Here is a 23,443-nt window from a genome sequence, read left to right as displayed (position 1 = left end):
GGAGTAAATTCAGGAAGAAATAATTAGTATGCTAAGGAAAGGTGGCAAGCTCCGAGGCCTTCTGCTGCTCTAGAATGGACAAGATGACTTGCCACAACTGGAAACAAGATTAATCCACTCAAGAAATTATTGTGGAGTTCATTCTCAGGTTGGAAGTCAGAAAGTAGGTGCTTTTGAGCTCTTACTGGTTTGATAAAAAGGCAATCGTCATAACTAATATGTAAGAAAGAGAAATAAACAACTATTTACAGTGGCATTCCATGATTGTATAGTGCTTATTACTCTGTGTTGCTGTAGCATCCACATTTTGAATTCGAGTTATGTCACTCTAGAAATTTCTGTTCTCCCACCCTTCCCTCCTTGGACACTGATTCTCAGGTTTAATGGGAAGCTAGCCTTGTTCTATTCAGAAGAGATATAAAGAAAACCTTCTTTTCCTTTTTCTGGGCACCGGCTGTCAATCCAGACAAGAAGAGGAAAGGTATGAGTTTCCTGAATCCTTTTTCTCTCAGTCTTCTTCCCCCTTCTGTTTCCATCTCCACTCAAGACAATGTCCACAATTACATTTTAGGGATGAGGAGACATTCAGCTGCCTTACTGAAGGGTGGGTCAGGAGTGTGCAAGGTCTTAAGAAAAACAGAACAGTAAGTAATGAAGGTGAATTAGCGTTTGTCCAGAGGGTGCATGGGATAATTTCCAGGAGTGAAGCTGAAAGGCAAGCCAGCTGTTCTCATGAAGGGCTGTGGGTGCCCAGGTGCCACGGAATCAAATAAAACAGGAAATAGGAATAGAGACAGGCCAGGTAGTATGCCGCATTTTAGCTGAGGTGATAAACTGGACCTTTTGATTAGCAGCCCAGAGCTTCAACCACTGCGCCACCAGGGCTCCTACAGGACACACCAATCAAAGAAACCAAAGCCGTTGCCATTCAGCCCATTCTGACTCAAGGTGACACTATAGGACAGAGAAGAACTGCCCCATAAAGTTTCCAAGAGCAGCTGGTGGATTAGAACTGCTGACCTTGTGGTTAGCATCCTGAGCCCTTAACCACTGCACCACCGGGCCCACTACAGGACACCCAGGGGTCATTAACAGTTATAGTTGGTGGTGGGGCAAAGGCGGTGATGAAGAGTGAACTGTACGTCTGTCTTTCCCGCCCAGTTGTGTACCACCTCTTCCAAAATTTCAAAAAAGTTTGAATTTCATAATCCTACACGACCACCACAGGGCCTGTTGAATTCCTTAAAACACCTCTGGGCTTCGAGGAGGAGGGGCAGGTCCAAGGACCCACTCCGGCTCCCCAGAGCCACTTTTCCCTCTTTTCCGAAGTCACCCGGATTCAATCCGCCGCCTCCCTCGTCTTTCAGCGACTCGCTCGGTTCACCAGGATAGAAAAACCCGGCCATTCACTGAGCCAGGACTCTGGCCCTGCGTCTCTGCTGTATGCGCCCCTGAACAGCACGAGGCTCTTTCCCTCGGGAGGAGGAGCGCTTCGGGCAGCGACCTCTGGCAAGTCACCCCCGTTCTGAGCACGCCGACACGCTGTGGAAGTCAGGGCAGCGGAGAATTGAGGTTCTGTGGATACAAGCGCGGAAACTCTGTAAGCTGTGCTGCTCCCTCCTCCTGGTTGATCCCCTACACTCACCCACCATCACCACCAGGAGTCACTTGGTTGAAACGCGATCAAGATCTTTTCCGTCCTCCAATGAAGTACTCCCAGCTCACCAGCTGCTTCTCTTTGCTCAAGGTCATTTTTACACCTGTTGGTGATGGTTCCAAACCACTGGCGCTCGAGGGAGAAAGATGTGGCAATCTGCTTCCTGAAGTTCACAGCCTTGGAAACCCTGTAGGAGAGTTCCACTCTGTCCTATAGGTTCGTTTAGTCTGAATTGACTCCATGGCAACGGGTGGTGCTCTCTGCCCCCCTGGTTTTTGCTTCTTTCTTTTGTTATGTAACTGTAGCTCCTTTTTGGGTGAACTTTTACAGCTGAACTTTAAAAGGAAACGAAACAGGATTCGCGGAAGATTCTGTGTTAAATCTCAGGAAAGAGAGTTAAAACAAAGAGCCAAGAGTTCACAAAACGGGAGACTCTTTCATACAAAATGGGCTGGTAAAGAAGGTACTATTTTGTGGATTTGTGCTAGATTCAAATTTTGTTCCTGTAAATCTTATCTAGCCTCCCTCGCTTTTCTCTAACCTGTCTCTCCAGGTTTGTGGTGATAGAATCAGATTCTTATTTCATTCCTTGTAAATCCTTACCAACCTCCCTTGCAGCTGCTGACCCTTCTCGCTGAGGGGTGATAATAACAGAAAGTCCCAGGAACTACAGCGCCTCCTCATTAAAAAAGCGGTTTCTGAATTTTTTTTTTTTTTAATGCATGTGTATCATATGTAACACTGCAGAACACCGGCTTTCCCCAGAAAACAAGGTAAAATCTCAAACTAGGGAGGAGTAGAACCTGGAATGTTCTGATCTTTAGGAAGATGCCTTATCCATTCATCCGCGGCTTTGAAAGGTAGTACCTTTGACAACATTGTAAATTAACTTTGAGTTTTCCACTTTTATACCGTCTCTTTCTGGCTGTGACTGATATCCACTTGGCCTCCCACCGTCTGCTCCCAAGCTTCCTAGCTGAGTTGTTGTGTGCCTTAGAGTGATTCTAACTCACAGCGACTCTACAGGACAGATTAGAACTGCCCCATGGGGTTTCCTCCACTATGATCTTTAGGGCAGCAAATCCTGAGGTCTTTTTCCAGGAGCCGCTGGAGGGTTCGAACCAAACCTCTGCCCTTTGCTTTGATTTGCACTCAGGTGCTTAACTGTGAGAGAAGGCTCATAGCCTACCTTTGAGCCTCATTAATTCGGTTTTCTTCTGACCTCAGGTCCTTAGCCTCATGGTGAGAGCCCTGGAAACAGCAGATAATGGAGGAAGATTGTAGGTTCATCTATCCTAGAGTGGGAACAAAACAAAACAATGTGAACAAATGGAAAAACCGAAAGGCTCACAAACTGAATGAGCTATCAATTCTTTCTCCAGGATTGGCTGTTTTCCCTCCTATACTCTCAGGGCCCAGGACACAGACCTCAATTGTACCATTTATCACCCTGTGCTTAAACAGCTGCTTACTCAGTTGTCTTCCCCACTATAATTTTACATTCCTTGAAGGCAGCACCTTCAGTGTCTACCATAACTAATTTTATATAATACACCCATGTGTGTGAGTGCTGAATTGACAAAGAAAAATGCTTGAGGCATCAGGAAAAGAGTCTAATTTTTGGTCTAGATGGATAGAGCTAAGATCCCCTGCTATTCCAGCTCACAAGTTTAAAGGGAAAAGTAGTGAACTTCTATATACAGTAAACCTGATAACCAAACCCATTGCTGTCGAGTTGATTCCAACTCATAGGGAACCTGCAGGAAAGGGTAGAACTGCCCCAAAGTGACACCAAAGAACAAGGTAGAACGCCCTCCTAGGGTTCCAATCTAAATCTGTATGAAAGCAGACTGCCACATCTTTCTGCAAAGGAGTGGCTGGTGTGTTTGAACCACTAACCTTTGGGTTTTTCACCACCAAGGCTCCTTCTACATAGAGTCAAAACCAAAAACCAAACCCATTGCCATCAAGTTGATTCCAGCTCATATTGACTCCATAAGACAGAGTTGAACTGCCCCACAGTGTTTCCAAGGGACACCTGGTGGACTCTAAGTGCCAGCTTTTTGGTTAGTAGCTGCAACACGAGGTAACTCTTAATCACTATGCCATCAGGTTTCCTCTATATACAGTAGCAGTATCCTAACTTCATGAATGTAGCTTTGAGGTATGGCTGTATAAACTTCCAGGGGCTGGATTGAGTTGGGACTGGAACGTATCCAGTAAGCCTAGAGGTAGTAACAGTGTGACAGTAGGGTTGGGCTAGAGTTAGTGGCTGACAGGTACCCCTCCCAAGTAAAGACAGTATCTAATACGAAAGAAAAAAGCTTCGTGAGCCAAGGGCACAAGAGACTCACCTTTTTCTTATTATTTACATGGTTAGATGTGAGTTTTTTCACAATGTCAGTAATCAGAACAATTGAGAACAAAATGAACATAAAATGTGCTTAGATGAAAAATCTAGCCCAACCACCTCTCCCCAGCAACACGAAACTTTTAGCAACAGCTCTACAACAATTAAAACAACAATCGACTGGGTTAAACAAAGTGGATTTATAGTCACACATAGCAATAAACACAGAGGGTAGGGAGGCTACATGGCTGGTTAATTCAGTGGCTCCATGATGCCATCAGGACCCAGGTTCTTTGCCTCTATTCACCCTGCCATCCTCCACATGAGTCTCATAGTCCAGCTGGTCCCCCTGCAGTACTTCAAACATTCACAGTTTCAGACAAAGTCTAGAAGGAAAACAAACAAACCTCTGTGTTTCATAAATTGAGGACAGTCTCTTCTATATGCTTCCCGGTCTCATAAGCTGCATTTGTATCACATACCCTTGCCTAAACTTTACTGCCATGAAGAAGGGAACCACTATGATTAAGTAGATCAATCACAATTCAGACTCTGGAGCTGAGAATGGGATCCACCATCTCTAAAGCACAGGGCAGAATAGAGGTGGCTCCATGAAGAAAATCAGTTTCCTGTTGGCAACGGGGCCTGGCGGGTGGTGTTAGTGGCTGACTGTGGTGTAGGCAAGCAGTAGTGGCTGCTATGGCCTACTCCATCTCCACGTTGGAAATAAAATGTTTTTCTTTTTTTTTTTTAAAGAATTTTGAGGCTCCCATTAAATAACCCATATGAGGCCATAACTAGATTTCCAGATCTAACCATCTGATCATTTGATCTAAAGATTTTGTTCAATACTAATGATAGGGAAAAAATAGCATCAATTCTATGTGCTGGCACATTGTCATGAACCAGGACTGTATAAGCTTGGCTATTAGTAATACAGCCAAGGAGCAGAGTGGCGCAGCGGAAGCGTGCTGGGCCCATAACCCAGAGGTCGATGAATCGAAACCATCCTCTGCTATTTTAGTGGAGCCCTGGTGCCAAATGGCTTAAGTGCTTGGCTGCTAAAAGAAAGGTTGGGTGTTCTAATCCACCAGCCACTTCTTGGAAACTCTGAGGGGCAGTGCTACTCTGTCCTATAGGGTCACTAAGAGTTGGAATGGACTTGATGGCAGTAAGTTATTAGTAATAAGGTACCGTGCTTCTCAGATCCTTATGATTGCATGGTAAAACAACATTTTAACTTCTGAAACAGAAGTGCTAGAGGCTAACCTGTGCATGGTGGTGCGGATAGCCAAAGCTGAACCTGAAATATTTGCCTCAATCTGCTCTGTAGGACAGGCCAGTAAACTTAAATTCCTAATTCTGAAAATTAGTCATTTCTGCACTTGAATTTGTCTATAAAAGATCTAACTCTCATTGGCTTCCAGGCTTATTTTTGCAGATTCTTTAATAACCACAATTTGTTCCTGTGCAATATAACCATAATTTTATGTCTCAGTTTTAACTCTACGTTCCTATCATTGTTCAGGTAGAAGTAACTTGACATGAAGAGAAAGTGTAGGCTTTGGGACAGAACCATGTTAAAATCTTAACCCTGTCTTTGTTAGCTATGTGAATTTGGACAAACCACTGTTCAGTAACTCCACTGAGACCTTGTCTACAAACTGGGGATCATACTTACTTTGTAGGATCATGAGGATTAAATGAGATAACACAGGTAAAGCAACTCGCAGATATTTAGGCTGTCAGTAACAGGTAATCATCGTTGATAACAATGTTGAACTCCTTCCCAAACTTCTAAAGATTAACTTTAATAACTCAAAAACATTCATTAAGTATCTCTTTACCTAGCACAATATGATAGCCTACGGATTCAAATTTCACTGAGATACCCTCAGGGAATTAACATTTGGTAAATGAGATAAATATAAAGTGATAGGTCACAATAACAGAGAAATGTTAACTCAGAAATAAGAAAATGCACTAGACCACAGAAGCAGAGCAAGTCACCCTGGAGGGGAAGTCAGAGGAAGTTCTCCATGACATCACATTTGAGCTGAATCTGGGGAACCCACCCTCCCCCTGCTACCCCCTCAACCCCTCCCCCCCATCCCCTCACCCCAAAAAACCTGTTGCTATTTTGTCTATTCCGACTCATGGAAACCACATGTGTTACAGGGTAGAACTGCTCCATAGGGTTTTCTTAGCTGTAATCTTTACGGAAATAGATCTCCAAGGCTTCTCTTTTGTAGCAGTGCTGGGTGACTCAGAACCACCAACCTTTCATTTGAGCTGAACCTTGAAGAGAAAACAAAGTTGACCTTGTGAAAAGGAGAAAAAACAGCCAGGGGTTCAGGATGTGGAAAGGAATATATCAATTGTATGAGATTACATTACTACCAATGTTGTCTCTTGAATAAACATATTCCAATCTCTCCTATTTTTTTCCCTAACATATCCATAGAAAGCCTTACATAGTTTTCATTTGGCTTGTCTACCACTCTTCTGGCCAATTAGTTGTACAATATGTATGATGGGCATCTCTGGCACCCTCATTACTGCCAAGCAATGATCACATTTTTTCCAGAAACAAGGACTTTTTCTACCTGGGTCTTTTATGTTGATTGCTTTTTTCTCCAAATTATTATCATTTTTTTCCTGGGATACCCTCGATTTCCCTCTAGTGTTGGGTCCTTGTGGGGCTGGGCAGACCATCTTCCCTGACAGCCCAGACCCACTGGTGTTCCCCTACCCCACCCAGGAGGCCCTGGAACTTTTTATAAACCTTCCTCTGTCTCTACCCCCTCAGAAAGGGGCCTGAGAGGGTTCAGCTCCTGCCCCCCAGATGCAGGTCAGGTGGTCCAGGGCCTGATTCTCCTCACCCAGGAGGGGTTCGGGTCTCCCTCCAGCCCTGAAGGTCCAGGCTGAGGGTAGCCGTGGGGGCAGGGATATGGTTATCAGAACTTGGACCCGCTCTCGCTGTCTGGTCCACTCCTGCTGCCTCCCAGCCCATCAGGTAAGAGCTGGGCTGCGGGGGTGATCTTGGCAACTGAACCTGCACCCACCAGCCGTCCCACTAGGTGTCACTTTCTCTTTGGGGAAATGTGGACACAACACTTGATCCACCCTGTCCTAGAATTCCAGGCAGGACTGGCTTAAGCGGCTGCAGTGACCCCTGGCCCTCTGTTGATTGCTTTTTTTATTTTTTTGATCGTGGTGAAAATTTACACAAGAGAACATACACAGATTCAATCATTTCTAAATGTATAATTCAGTGATGTTGATTATGTTCTTCAAGTTGTGTAACTATTTTCACTACCCTTTTTTGAAATAGTCCACCACCATTAACATGAACGCAGTGTCCCCTAAGCAAAAATTTCCCCCTTCCCCTTCTCTCCCATCCCTGGCAACCACTAATAATCTTTGGTTTCTATGTATTTGAAAGGAAAAAACCTTAAACAAAAAACTTAACACATACTACATACATTCCTTGGAGATGTCAAGTGAATTAAAAATTTTCATACGCTCTGAAGCCTCAGCATTCCCCTGATCATTTATACCCGAATCACAGCTCCCCTCCCCCACTACTGTCAATGTTAGCAGCTTACCTTTTCTCTTGGTTTTTTTTTTTTTTAACCCCTTTTCCCCCATTTTCCAGGAGTATTGCCTTTCAGCTTTCAACTTTTGATTACACTCTGTTTTCTACAGCTCTTTTTAAGTCAGAGGCTCATCCTAGCCTTTTCCTCAAGAGTAGGACTTTGTGATCTCTTCCTGTCTCCCCACTGGCAGGAACATTTAAATGATAACATAAGTATGTGAGCTAAACACCACAAAAGGAACATGGGATCTACCCTGCTGCCTCTGTCATTTAAAAACCTTGCCACCTCCATAGTCTCCACCCACCAATTCCTTTGTTTTCCTGGGCATAGTGTACCTCAAAAGCTACGCCTGTGCCTTTAGCTCTAACTTCCACTGCAGGAGTACTGTATTCCTGCATCAAACTGAAAGATACCTGAGAAAGAATAAGGGATAGTCAGGGAAATAACTGAGAAGACGTGAAAGGAAACTAGTTTTTGTGTTGAGGGTGTGATGGAACAAACACCTTTCACACTCCTCCCTCAATGATTCTGAGATACTTGAGCATTTTTAATTCCCGTGCCTTCTTAGCGCAGCGGGCAGCGCGTCAGTCTCATAATCTGAAGGTCCTGAGTTCGAGCCTCAGAGAGGGCATTCTATTTTCTTGCTCTACAAGTTTGTGTTCCTTGTACTTCTTTCCTGGTACTTCTGCAGATGATAATCACAATTCCCTTCGGAGATAAAATACTCAGAGCATTCGGAGATAGCTGTACTAACTTACATTTGGGATGGAGTCCATTCTTTCCTAAAATATCAAAAAACCGAGAGTGTCAGGGCTAAAAAGTTCCCAAGATAAGGATCTCTGTGTCCCCCTTTTACTTGAGCTACCTGCTACACAGACGGTGTTTCCTGAGAAGTTCAGGAGACGCTGCACCCTCAGTCCTGATCTGGCTCCACCAAGGCGGTGGCCCTGGAGCTCTCAGAGACCCGCAGAATTCTGCAAAACCATAAAAGTTTTATTCCCAAAATAACCAGTTATGCAAAATATCCGGCAGGGCCCGAGTTAGCCGAAATTGTACTTGGCTGGCTTAAAATTCTCCAGCTTTGCCCCTCTGTTCTCCCTCGGTCTGTATCCACGACTTCTCATTGACTACCTCAGATCTTTAGGCTTGAATGCAGATGAAGAAACCATGTTTTTTTTTAATCTTCCTCTTTTTAATTTGATGAGCAACAGTGGCCGTCTTTGAAATGTAGTGCACTTGATCGTTTTGTGTTTTTTCTCCCTTATAGTTCCACATATGACAGGACTGGCTGTGTCTTGACCCACACACTGACTTAATCCATGAAGGAAAACCAGGGAAGAGAGAAGGGAAGGGAACCCCAAGCAGGGAGCAATGCACAAAGAGGAAGAAGGTCTTCCCCTTCATTTCCCTTCCAAAACTCTCCCATTCTTGCGGTAGCCTTGGCTTGGTGCCTACTTCTCTGCCCCCAGGGAAACAGCTAGATAAAATACAAATTAACAATTCAATAAACTGTCTTACCACAGTTTTAAAATGAGGTGCCTCAGCATCCACTAATTCATTTTACGTGAAAGAGCAAAGGAGCAAAGAAATTTGGGCTTAATTCACCTTTTTTTATTTTCCTGATGATTGAAATTTTTCCCAGTAGACCAAGCCCATATTGTTATTTTCTAATTAATGAATTATCATATTTATCTTTACCGTTTATCCTTTCTGCTCCCTTCAATATTTCTTTTTTCTTACTTCATTTGTTGAATACACAGCTTATTTAATCATTTGTACTTCAAGAGTATTTCAGAGTAGAACCTAAAATCTAGTAAGTATTAGGGATAATGCTACAAAATTTGTCAGCGCATCATTTTCAAAGTAGTCTGATAACTTTAATGATTTTTCTAATGTATGCATTAAGAATTAATATTTTATTGATATACAATTTAGTTTTTAAGTCTCTTAATCAAATTTTCTATTTTCATTTTGTTTGTATTTTATAAATTAATATGTAATATATGCATGTATGTATATAATTTTGTAAAAAGGAATAGAATTTACCACCCTTCATTTTTCATAATTAATTTTTTAATCTAGTTTTATAGTATTGAATGAAAATTCAATGTTAATTACTAGTTGTAAAGACTATCATTATATTTTTAAAAAGTTAATATATTATTGAGATTCAAAATACTGAATATAACTTGACTGGTTTATTAATGTCCTATTCAAATTATGTTTTCTAATATGTTTAAATGGAATGGTGTTAAGTGTGAGAGATGGAATACTGTGAAATTATTTTAATATCCTTAGTCTTCATTTTACCATTGGGAAGACAAAACACACTTGTCAATTTGCCATATAGTATGGAGAAAATGGATTTGTGCTAGAATTGATAAGTTATCCTACCTGCCTATAATATTTAAAACCATATTAGAATCCCTTAGCTCCCTCTTTTTCCTCCCTTAGCCCTAAGATTAAATTGAGAAAATAATATAATTTAGCTTTTCCTTATCAAACTAATCATTCTTGAATTCACATCTGTCTCATTACTTCTGGGTATCTTTCTTTCAGAATCCTTCTTTCCCCAGATACCCTGATGTAACTCTAGACACTGGGGATACATTGAGAGAACAAGAAAGGACAAGGCTCAGGAAGCATACCTTCTAGGGAAGAGATAGACAAGACAGCAGTAATTTAGTGATGCTCTTCAATACAGATACATTTGGAGTAGAAGATGAAGCCACGGATGGTATTGATTTAGTCAGAGTGGTCAGAAAAAGGCTTTCTGAAAAAGTGACATTTGTGTTGAAACCTGAGTGATTGACAGGGAAGCCGCAGTGCCACTCTGGAGCAAGACTGGACAAGTTCTCATTAAAGGCTGTCAGCTGGAGTAAGGGCCCCTGCGATGAGCCAGCCTATAAAAGAACCAACAAAGATGCCAGTGAACACCTCTACGGTGCTATGTGTCTATGCAGCTGAGCCAGCTGTGAGCATTTTCTCAACCCAATCCTCTACACTGCATCACTGGACTTCAGATCGATAGCTTTGTTGAAGAACCTTCCATTCCCAGGACTCCTTCATGTCCAGTGCATCATCAAAAGGCTTCTTGATGGCTCTGGACCTGAGGACTTGAGTCTCAGGGGCTCATCTCAAGTTGAAGGAGAGGAAAGCCATGAGCTAGGGGTGAAATTCCAGGACTCCCACTGCTCTGCAATAGGAGAACCAGAAGCCTCTTTCCCTTGTCTTCACTGTCTTGAACCCCACCAGGATCTGAGAACTGATGGGGACAAAACTGCCTTTCACTATTCTCACTTGGGAGCTTTTTGTCTTCATATTTTGCATATTTCTGCCTTTAAAATAGATGAAAAAAATCAGCTCAGCTTCTGGCACTGGTGGTGGAAAATTATGTCTGTTCTCCTTTTATAAATTTTGAGGCCATTCTAAGGATATGAATCTGTACTGTCATTACAGTGACCTGTAATGTCCGTGACGGTGAGTAACTGATGGTGGGGCCTAAGACAGACCATTACACTTCCCTGTTGATCACGTATTTCCCATTACTCCCTTGCCCCCACTCCCCGCATGAATTTTCACTAAAGATATCACTGCCAGAATCTTCCTTTTACAGAGTCTCTGGCTCTTCTTGCCTCTTCCCTGTGCCTGTGAACGTGGAAAACCCCAGCCTCACAAATTCTCTCCATTGTCTAGCCTTTCCATGGGGACAACCGTAGCTCTCTTGTTTCCCAGGCCATTGTGTGCTGTGGAGTCAATTTTGACTCATAGCGACCCCATGTGACAGAAGAGAACTGCCCCACTGAGTTTCCTGATCTGTAATCTTTACAGGAGTAGATCGCCAGGCCTTTCTCCCGTAGGCTAGAGCCCCACAGAAATCGATGAAAATGTTTGGGAGAGTTCAGTACAGAGGAAATTGCTTTGCATTACTCTACTTTCTGGGAATCACTCTAGCCTTCCTGGGGTCCTCTCCCTACCACTCTTTCCCTGATTTCCTTGGTCCTTGTCATGTTTTCAGCCAGAGGAAAAACTGGAGAATGCAGGCATGGATCCCACTACCTCTTGCATGCTAAGCAAGTGCTGTATCATTTGAGCTAATTCTTCTCATCTACCTCTGCTTTCAAGATTTTGGTTCATTTGCAATTCAGATCAACAAATGTCACGCCCTCTTGCCATCAAGATCTAAGCCAGGACCCCAAAACAGTACCTCCTTAGCAACTCAGAGACTGTCTTGGGCAAGAATGAGGGAGTAATCACTGACTTAAGAGGAGGAGGGAGGGGATAAGCAAGACCTGGAGAAGATAACTGTGGGAAATTTCTTGTCTCTATCACAATCCATACTTCCAGATTTGATGGAAGAGAAGAGAGTAAGTCCTATCTAGGAGAGGCCACCATAATAACTGCCAGGTTAATTAGCACAGGTATCCCAGAATGATTTGTGGCTCTTGTGTTTAAAAAGAGTTATTATTATCAACTGAGTGATCAGGAAGTGACATCTAGGAGATGGTTTGGAATCTGTGTTTCCAGGCTCCACTTTCACTTGCCATTTCCCAGTGTGGCTGAACCAAAACAAAAACCAAAGCCAATGCTGTGGAGCAGATTCTGACTTATAGCAACAGAGCAAAGGCTGTAAATCTTTATGGACACAGACTGTCACATCTTTTTACCCTGGAGCAGCTGGTAGGTTGGTTAGCAGATGAGCTCTTCAAGCACTGCACCACCAGGGCTCCCCCAGTGCGACTATGTGTAAGTAGAAAGCCATGTTTACTGGTAATTTGTACATTTATATATAACTGAAGAACTTTTAGTTTAGAATTCCAATTAAATGTTCCATCTGTTTGACATGAAAGGGAATTTTTGTTTTTCAGTTGCTGAAAAATAATTGTAAGAAAGAAATCAATGTTCAGCTTTAATTGTTGACACTACAAGATCTGTGTTGAAACAGAGGAGGACCACGTGGTGTTTGGACATTTGTTTAGTCTACTGGTTCCTGTTCCTCCCATTTCCCTTCCAACAACACAGTAAATTCCTTGTTCTCCACATTTTCCCTGAGTCATCCCATCATGAAAAAACCTTCGGCTCCTCCAGCCCAGCAGCACTGGGCTTTCTCCCTGATATTTGGAGTCTGCACATACCTCCCTCGGCTCAGTCATTTCAGAGCACTGTGATAGATTTTCTTTCTGACCTTCATCCACACAGGAATCTCATTTTCACAATATGCTCATAGCGTACATGGAGATCTCATCCATTAAACCCCATTTTTATTGAATGAATAAATAAGCTATTTAGATATCTTGACTGAGAGACCATTTAAGCAAAACTTTGAGACTGGGATCACCTGACAGAAACTTGATCTGGGGCCTGATAGATCTGGAAGACCTCACCTGTCCAAGGGTTGGCAATGGGAGAAGATGTGAGGACATTACGTTTACAGTGAATGGCAGGGGAGTTTTTTAACAGCTGGCCTTTGTGGGACCACAGGCCTATTGGTGAGACTAGAGCTCTCTCTGGTTACAGCTCAGCCCCTATCTCCCTTAAATCTTTGTGCCCAGGCAGGCACTATTTGATCTTCCTTCACAGAGGGCTTGAGCTATGTGTAGTTGGGAAGTGAATCCTGGGTTCCTGTTTCTGTGGCTTGAGTCCATTTACTCCAGAACCTGTAAGCATTTGATGGAGTACTTGAAATTTCACTCCCTTAACTCCAAGCCATTCATACCTGTGGGAACTAATGCAGGCTACCTGCCTGGGATTCCCCTTTCCCCTCCCTCATTGCATCTCCAATCTAATCCTCATCCCCACTCTCAACCTTGGGCAGATAGGTGAGAAGTATTGCCAAGATTAGGAACCACTTTAATTTTGAAAGCCTCTTTTATCACAGTTTCTGTAGTCCTGTGCGTATTTATTTTCTGGCCCTGGACATCCAAATTATCCTTGTAGATGAAGACAGCTGTAGAGAGTCCAGAGAGTTTGGTCAAAAATTGGGGATAAAGAATACAATGAATTCACATTTGTCTTTTTTCTTTGGAAAAATAGAAAAGTTCGGAGACCACTGAGACAGATATTTAATTTTAAAATTTTGCGTATTTTGAATAGGTAATAGAATCACATAATTGAATGTTCAAGAAGTTTTCCAAAGGGTAATAGTGAAAAATTTCATTTCCAGCTGTATTCCCTGGCATTCAATTCTCTGTCCAAGATGCAAGCAATGCTATCGAATGCTTATGTGTCTTTCCAAAGACTATTTAAAGAATGTACAAGAAATGATCTCTGTACTAAGTGTATTTTTGGGTAACTGGCTCCTATCTCGGTGCCTGGTAGTAGAGTGGTTAAGAGCTCAGCTGCTAGCCAAGAGGTCAGCAGTTCAAGTCCACCAGCAGGTCCTCAAAACCCTAAGGGGCAGTTCAACTCTGTCCTATAGGGTGACTATGAGTGAGAATAGGCTCAGTGCCAAGGGGTTTTTTGTTGTTGTTGTTGCTGTTATTGCCTCCTTGGTGGAGCCCTGGTAATGCAGTGGTGAAGTCAGTTTGATTCCATCAGTGGCTCCTTGGAAGCCCTGGAAACCTCTACTCTGTCCTATAAGGTTTCTATGAGTCAGAATTGACCAAACAGTAATAGTTTTGTTTCTGAGGTTTGGCTCTTTGCTATACACTCTCTGGAAAACTTATTTTAACAATAGGCCTTTAATCTCTCTCTCTTTTTTTTAATCTTGTGCCTCCCTTCCCCTTTTAACTTAATCAAAGTTTCCGTCATATGGATCTGCCATAACATATTAAACAGTCCTCCTACAGATGGGCCTTTAGGGTGTTTTCAGTTCCTTGGTGTTACAGCCATTGCTGCAATGATTCTCTTCATACCTACTTTTTTCTGGCATTTGTCCAAGAGTACTATAGAAAGTGGAATCACTGGGTCAAAGGATATGTGCATTTGTGACTTTGAATTGTGAACTCATATGTCAGGAGGAAAGTTCTGGCATTATCCTAATGGACCTGGCAAAGATGCTGAGTAGATACACAAAGTACTGGCAGTGGCATTAGATGCATTCATCCTTCCATCCCTTCAGCACACATTTATTAAGGGTCCACTTGAAGTGTTAGGCTCTGGGGCACTATATTATATATTAGTCTTGGGGATTCATTCACCAGCAAGAGAGTGTTACATTTTTGTATGGGGAGTGAAGAAATGAAAATAAGATATTAAACCAGATGATTTCAGAAATGATGAAGTAAAACAGTTGATGCGATTCAGGGAGAGGCGTTCTGAGAAGGTGACTTTAACATGAGTGCAATTAATGGAAAAGTCAAGTACCTGAAGACTCTTGAGACTTCCAAGCAGAAGGAATAGCTATTCAAAGGTCCAGAGCAAAATTGGCTTGGGTTATTGAAGGGGAAAATAAAAAGAAGCTAGGGTTTCTAATTTAGACAGAGAAGTTCGATTAAGAGGATTTAGTGAAAAACTGAATGCCCGTGCTGATAAGGGATATGAAAGTCCTTGCATCTCTGTGTTGGGCAATTGCATGGATGATGGTGCTTTTCTCTAAGACTGGAAGTTCTTGAACTAAAGCAGTTTGGAGAGACAAATTGCTGGGTTCTCTTCACATCCTATTAGTCCTGGAATACTCATAAGTGGAGACGTCAGTGAGGGACTCAGGGATAAAGAGTGAAACTCAATAGACCTGGCCCTCCAGAGTGCAGACAGGGGTTGAAGTTGAAGGCAAGAGAAATAAACTCTAGAGGGAGGCACTGCTTAATATGGTTAACATCTAGTGACATGTGGCTATAGAGTATTTGAAATGTGTCTAGCCTGTAATGAGATGCTGCAAGCGTAAAATACATATCTTATTTCCAAACTGAGTATTAGAAAAAAAATTAAAAATATATCTTTAATAATTTCACATCACTTGTTGAAATGACAGTTTAATAAATAAAATATGATATTAAATTAATTTAATTTGTTTCTGTTTACCTTTTTTAATGTGGATATGATGCATACCGGATAGCTCTGGGATAAGGTAATAGTTCAGAACATCCTTGCAGGGAAATGTTACATTTACAGAAATATTTACATACAAAGTCTGAATGACTATGAATATCTCAAAGGTAGCTTAAGATGAGAAGGGGGCCAAGGACAGAATCTCAGAAACACTCGTGCTTAATAAAAGACAGAGAAAAAGTGGGGACAAAGGAAATTGAGTAGTACAAGAGTTAATTAAAAAAAAAAACAGGTTGCCATCAGTCTAATAGCAACCCTATAGGACAGAGTAGAACTGTCCCATAGGGTTTCCAAGGAGGGACTGGCGGATTACAACTGGTGTCTTTTTGGCTAGCAGCTGAGCTCTTTAACCACCGCGCCACCAGGGCTCCCAAAACTAAAAAAAAAAAAAAAAATTTTTTTTTTTTTTTTTTTTTTAACTACTTTGTGTTAAATACATCCAGGAAACGGACGATTCTCAGGGGGGTTGGCAGTGCGGGTAGAAATAATGGTCGTATTTCAAAAGTAAGGAAAAAAAGTTCACAGTGCATTTTACCCCGTGGCTCTGATGAGAGCAGGTTTAGTGAAATTTCAGTAGAGGCCTGAGTGTTTAGAAGCGCCAAACCTGGGGCAGAAATGGAAACTAGAGGAGGCTGGAACCTAGGGTAGTGGTCTCACTGGGGAGCAGTAATACTAAGACAACAAAGGCGCCTAAGTTTCCTAGGTGAGGAGCTCCTAGGGTGTAAGCGGAAGAACAGAGTCAAACGGAGAAAAAGGAGTTTACACACAGGGAGGAGGAAACTAGTCAAAACTGGAGAATGCGGGTAACAATCCCGCTACCTCTCTCATGCTAAACGAGCACTCTACCCTCTGAGCTAACTCCCCGACGTCCGGGTAAGGCCAAACAGGCCACACCCTACCCGCTTTCCTGGTTACCTGGGGCTGCAGGGAACTTGAGGCCACCAAACCCCAGCCAGGACCGGGTTGAGGGCGAAACTTCGCAGATATCGCCTGGGATAAAAACTCTGTGAGAGTGGAGTGTGAGCAGTAGGGATTACTGGAAAAGCTCATGGGGGAAAACTTTGTCCCTCCCTCCCAACTTCGCTTTCTTTATCTCTTGAAAGTAAAGGGGCTCATTCCAGCTGTGGACCCCGCCCCCCGCGCCCAGAACTGCCGGGCCTACGGACTCAGCTATTCCAACCTGAAATAGGAAAGCATGTTTAATCAATAAAAATATTCTCCTACGGTCTATACATGGCGTAATGCTGAGAGGAATCAAGTGGTGCCAGAAAGAGGTTTGGGAGATGGAAAAGAGAAGGATGGATAGAGGGGCAAACCCTGAGGGCCCCGGGATCTTCAGGAGTTCGAGAACCCAGAGCATGCAGGGACCTAAAGTCCCCATCAGCAAGGTGAGCTCTGCTCTGACCACCTGAGCTGAACCCCACGTGAGAAGTGGCAGAACCTCACGCAGTTTCTTTCAAAGCGGCACAATAGTGCAATTTCAAAAACATGTTTTCAGGTGTGGTTCATCTTGGAATTTAGAGGAAGATCTGGTTCCAATTTATTTTGAGAACATTTTCGTCAAAATGAGCCCTTCAGGGAGATGAACAGAAGCGTCAATTGTCACCTTTTTGTAAAAGCATATCTGACCACCCGATTTAATACGCCAGCCCTCACCTTCACACATGGTCGTCCCAAATCTCTCTGCTGTCTTTCTCCGTAATACCTGGTCAGCTGTCAGAGAAGCTGATAGAAGAGAGATTGTCCTCTGCTCCCTGCCCATGGATTGTCAATGTGAGTAAAAGCAGAAAGTCGGCACACCCAGACTCTCCTGCTTGTGTCTCCTGACACAATTACCAGAGTGTTTTTTCCTCATACTTAGTTCCCAAAAGGAGAAAAGTTATTTTCTCGAAAAATGTTTTTTAACTTTGAGCTGAAGCCCAAAAAGGTGTATTTGGAAAAGTTCTTTTTGACCTCTGTGTTTCTTTTTTGTTTTGTATACAGTGTTTAATTTCTTTTTCAAACCTAGCACAGAAGTACAGAACACAGTGGCACTGCCCTCGCTAAAGCCGGGTAAATCCGAATGCCACTGGGTAACCACGGAATTAGGGGGAGGGAACGGGAGCATATAAAACTGGAGAATGCAGGCGTTGATCCCACTACCTCTCGCATGCTAAGCGAGCGCTCTACCACTTGAGCTAATTCCCTTCCCGGTATCTTTATTGGGCCCATTTTTAAGTCTGAAATGCAAGCATCTCTTCACGTCCTACTTTGGTTTTCGAGGTTGTTCCAATCCTACAGAAATTTCACCATTACCAGGGCAGAGCAGGGCAGGACCCAGAGTAGAGCTTCTCAGAGACAGCCTCAAAGGAGGAGCCCAGTGACCAACCCATGCTCAAAACCCAGAACTTGGGGAAAAGGAAGACTGGGAAAGACCTCTTCAAGAAAGCTCTAGCTCTGCTTTAATTTCACTCTCCCTACTTTGTCCTATAAGGTCGCTCTGAGTGGGAATCAACTAGACTGCACTCAACAGCAACAACAGCATTAGATGAGGAGAAGGAAGCATGTCCCTAATTAGCCCAGTTATCCCTAATGCTCTGCTACCTACATCACCTTTTAGTAACACCTTCTTCCCCAGCCCATCCAATAAATCTGGGAATAAGCCCCAAGTATCTTTCCGGTTTTTGTTCTTCAAATAACTAATGTTTTATCTAGTGTCTGTGCTACTAATAGATTTTTCCCTTAGGAGGGTTGAGAGCTGGTGTGTGTTTCTTCCTTGAGTCTGGATGATAACTTTATCTGTCAAATTTCTCATCATTAAATTTAGCATTCTTTTTTTTCAGAAGTAATCAGACTGGGGAACTCACTTATACTAATAAATTTTACAGTGTTTGGTATTATAATGCCTATATTTTAAAATCAACTTTATTGAAACCCAATTTATACATAATAAAATGTACACATTTTAAGTGTATAGTACAATGAGTTATGACAAATGTATACACGCATTTAATCATGACCATAGTTAAAATATAGAACACTTCCATCATATCAGGGCGCCTCGTCTCATTCCCTCAGTGCCCTCCTCCACACTCCTTCACCAAGAAATCATTGAAATGATGTCTGTCAGTACAGATGGGCTTTTTCTGTTCCAGAATTTCCTACGATTTTAAGATTTTAGTCACATTTTTTTATGTACTATTCGGTCTCTGGTTTTTGGTTTTGTTTTTTTTTTTTCCTTTACTCCACATGTTTTAGAGATTCATCTATGTTTTTCAGTGTATCAGTAAGTACTTAATTTTTTTTTTTTGCAGACTAGTGTTGCATTGTATGAATCCTATATGCCCCCCAAAATGATACATTTTACTTTGTCAGGATTAGAAATCATATTCTCTATTATATCCATCGTTTTACGTTTATTAAGACCATATGGTCCATCTTAGTGAATATACTTTGGGTCTATCTAATTTGGTTTTATTTTTTGTTGCACTTTACATGAAGGTTTACAGAACACTACTTTCTCATTAAACAGTCAGCACACACATTGTTCTATGACATTGATTAACAACCCCACAGCTTGTCAACACTCTCCCTTTTCAACCCTGGGTTCCCTATCACCACCTTTCCTGTTTTCTCCTGCCTCCTGGTGATGCAGTGGTTAAGTGGTTCAGGCGCTAACCAAAAGGTCAGCAGTTCAGATATACCAGGCGCTCCTGGAAACTCTATGGGGCAGTTCTACTCTGTCTTATAGGGTCTCTATGAGTCGAAATTGACTGGACAGAAACAGGTTTCGGTTTTTGGCCTGTCTTCTAGTCCCTGCCTCTGGGCTGGTGTGCCTCTTTAGTCTTGTTCCTATCTAATTTTCTTGTTTGCCTGCCCCATCTTAGTTCAAATCACCTAGCTATCATATCATCAGTAGTGTAACGATCTCTTAGCTTATCTCGCTACCTACAAGATTTCCTCCACTTTTTTCTTCACACTACACCCCAATGAATGTTCTTCCAATTGCAGATCTAGTTATGTGACTCATTCCTTACAAATTTTGAATGACTTCCTACAATTATCAGCATAAAACCAACACTCTTGCCTTTATCACAACATTGAATCTATATCCAGTCTCATTTCTTCTGCTAGAATTCACACATAATTATTTCTATCTCTTCAGAACAAATGAAAACTAGATATTGACTCTACTCCAGGCTTTGGCATTTCTTCTGTATGCCTGACACAGGCCCATCATATCCTCTCTCACATGCTTTCCTTCACCACTGTTCTGCACTCAGTGATTGGGGTAGGTGTCCCTCAGGTGTCTGTGTGCTCAAAGTCAATTTCTAGGCTGTCACATAATTGTAGTTTGCCTGTTTATTTTCTTTATTATGTTATAAGTTTCTAGGGAGCAGAAATACTATCTTATTCATATCAGTATAAAAAGCACTAATACAGTGTCTGGCCCATAATAGTTGTGTCTGGCCCATAATGGTTATTCTCAGTGGTGTCCTGGTTACTGGACCACTCCTACCACAACAACACAATCTGATTTGTAGCATTTGCCAATTCTGTGGTATAAACGCTCCAACCATGGATGACTTCAAACTATGAATGGTTTAACAACAGGCTTGCAAAATTCCTGAATATTTAACAATCAGCTCTCATAAGCCAGTGTGAGCTGGCTCCAGCACACATTTATTCTAGGAATTTTTGTAACAAAATAAACAAAGCAAGAGAGTACATTTGTAAGGACGTAGGTGAAAGATGAGAGATAAATTTAATGTCCTGTTCAGATAGACAGGAAGAGATGCTTTTTCCTCTTCAGTGTGCCAAATTTGGAAGCCTTGGAGCTCTAGACTATGATCTTCAGACTATGAAAAGGTTTCCATGTTCTTCTCAAATTAGTTGGACAGGAACCTTACAGCTTCGAATCATGGTGCTGGTTCCCCAGAATTATAACCACGTCTTTCAAAAAATAGACAAATCCATTTATTTCAAGATATTTAATATGCAGGGGTTGAAAATTTTGGAGAAAGGAGATTTTTCCAGCTCCCCTGGCTTTATTACAATAGAGGTGCAGGCTGTGTTCTTTTCCAAATGAGGTGTGAGGAATCATGAATATTGTGTTGACTTTTTCCATGCTTTCTCTAGGTTTGGAAACTGAGCAGAAAATAGACTAAACAAAATCTGGTGTTGTACATATTTCCTGTACAAAAAAGATGACAAAGTAGACTTATCTCAGTAATTAACATAGAGAGTCGTGTTTAGCGTATGGGGACATTGTAAGTAACTTCTTTGAGCTAAGAGCAGAGTCACAGACAGGCATGAGACTTAGCTACTTAGAAATTTATGTAAAGGTGACATATATTCCATTCCCTGCTTACATGAAGCATTTATCAAATATGCCCAACACAGATTTTCGACTTGAGCTAGTGGCTTAGAAGAAAGATCTAAGTGCTGAATATACTCAGTATGCAATAGCTACAGATTCGCATCTTTTTTTTTTTAATAATTTTCATTGAGCTTTAAGTGAACGTTTACAAATCAAGTCAGTCTGTCACATATATATACACCTTACTCCATACTCCCACTTATTCTCCCCCTAATGAGTCAGCCCTTCCAGTCTCTCCTTTCATGACAATTTTGCCAGTTTCTAACCCTCTCTACCCTGCTATCTCCCCTCCAGACAGGAGATGCCAACACAGTCTCAAGTGTCCACCTGATACAAGTAGCTCACTCTTCATCAGCATCTCTTTCTTACCCGTTGTCCAGTCCCTTCCATGTCTGATGAGTTGTCTTCGGGAATGGTTCCTGTCCTGGGCCAACAGAAGTTTTGGGGACCATGACCGCCGGGATTCCTCTAGTCTCAGTCAGACCATTAAGTCTGGTCTTTTTATGAGAATTTGGGGTCTGATTTCCTGCTCCCTTAGGGGTTCTCTGTTGTGCTCCCTGTCAGGGCAGTCATCGGTTGTGGCCGGGCACCATCTAGTTCTTCATCAGGATGATGTAAGTCTCTGGTTCATGTGGCCCTTTCTGTCTCTTGGGCTCATAGTTATCGTGTGACCTTGGTGTTCTTCATTCTCCTCTGATCCAGGTGGGCTGAGACCAATTGCACATCTAACTTTTAATGACAGCTTTTTTTTTTCTTCAGTACATGTAATAGCTCGTGTGTTTGTCACACTTAAATTGGTTAGTTTTTAAGTGGAGCTGTACCTAATCACCCTGTTTAAGTTTACCAGCCCTTAGCTGTCCTTAACTCCCTTCACTGCTTCATGTTTCTCCATAGCAGACAGCATCATTCAACATATTCTATTTTACTGATTTATTTCTGCTTACTTTACCTACTAGAAAAATGAGCTCTGTTATAAAAAACAAAACGAATGAACAAAGAAAAAAAAAAACCAAACCCATTGCTTGCCATCAACTCATTCCAACTCATAGGGACCCTGTAGGACAGAATAGAACTGCCCCATAAGGCTTCCAAGGAGTGAGGGTGGATTCAAACTTCTGGCCTTTTGATTGGCAGCTGAACATTTATCCACTGCTGCACCAGAAGTATTATTTTTCATTTGTTCATTAAATCATCCGAAGAACCTAAATTTTTGTCTGGCACTTGGTAAGCATTCAATTAATACATCTTAAATTAAAGAATGCTTAATTTAAGGCATTAATTATGCACAGGAGAAATGGATGCAGTTCAGATGAGAGTTTTTTTTTTTAAGGGAATCAGGGAATCTTCATAGGATGAAGAAGGGTACTCTTACTAGAATTAGAGATGAGAGACTAAACTCTGTCTGACACGAATATTTTGGAGGTGGAGAATAAGAGGGTGAATAGAAAGTAGCTTCTTGGGCAAAGACATGAATATAAATAAAGGAGGGCCCAGAAAAGAATAAGCAGGTAGATTTCTGTTGTTCTAGTTAAACACGCAAGAAAAGCAGTTTGTCATGCAGATGGTGAGCCAATGGCTTGTACCTTCTTTAACAATTCCTATCTTGAACGCTTTATATTTAATTTTATACATGACAGATTTAGTAACTAAATGTATAAGTCCTGTAATTTATTTTGCTATACCACATCCAATAGCACTTTCTGTTCCAGCCATATTGAATTACCCGCAGTAACCAAACTCTTAACCAAACTCTACCATGCTGATCCTTACCATAATATCTCACTTGCCCTGTTGTTTCCTCCACTGTCTTATTTTGAAAATTGAAACAACTCTTCATTATGAATCAGTTAAGCTTAGCTATCACCTCTACAATGCTGCCCTTGATTTTTGACAGGTTGGAACAATTTTATAGTTTTACCCACCAGCCCTTATATTTTCAATTCAACAGTTTCAATTGATAGCATTTACTTTTTCTTTTCTAATTAGCAAGAGAATCTGGTACAGTGGTATGTTTCGAGATGAAAAACATCATGGACTTTGGACTTTGTCGTAACTGAGCTTCATCCCTGAGATGGCTTTAATAACCTATCTGACTTCAGGTAATCTTCGGTTTCTACTTTCCCATGGCTAAATAGATACATGACAATCATGCAGGTTATGCTTCTAAGAGGTCTACAACATAATGTATTCTTTTTTTGTTTGTTTTTGTTGATTTTTAAAAATTTTTATTGTGCTTTAAGTGAAAGTTTACAAATCAAGTCAATCTTGCATACAAAAACTTATACACACTTTGTTATATACTCCTACTTGCTCTCCCTCCAATGAGACAGCACACCCCTTCTCCTCACCCTGTATTTCTGTGTCCATTCAGCCAGCTTCTGTCCCCCTCTGTCTTCTCATCTCCCTTCCAGACAGGATCTGCCCACATAGCCTCATGTGTCTACTTGATCCAAAAAGTTCACTCCTCACCAGTATCATTTTCTATACTA

General features: G+C 41.8%; 1 non-coding gene across 1 annotated transcript; it reads left to right on the top strand.

Annotated features, from left to right (window-relative positions):
* Positions 1-8,164: 8,164 nt before the first annotated feature.
* Positions 8,165-8,237, top strand: TRNAM-CAU (transfer RNA methionine (anticodon CAU)). Its single transcript has one exon. It is a non-coding gene; the product is annotated as a tRNA-Met (tRNA).
* Positions 8,238-23,443: the final 15,206 nt, after the last annotated feature.

Source organism: Elephas maximus, chromosome 1 (assembly GCF_024166365.1).
Source record: "Elephas maximus indicus isolate mEleMax1 chromosome 1, mEleMax1 primary haplotype, whole genome shotgun sequence".
Lineage (NCBI taxonomy): Eukaryota > Metazoa > Chordata > Mammalia > Proboscidea > Elephantidae > Elephas > Elephas maximus.
This window is presented reverse-complemented; position numbering and strand designations above follow the sequence as displayed.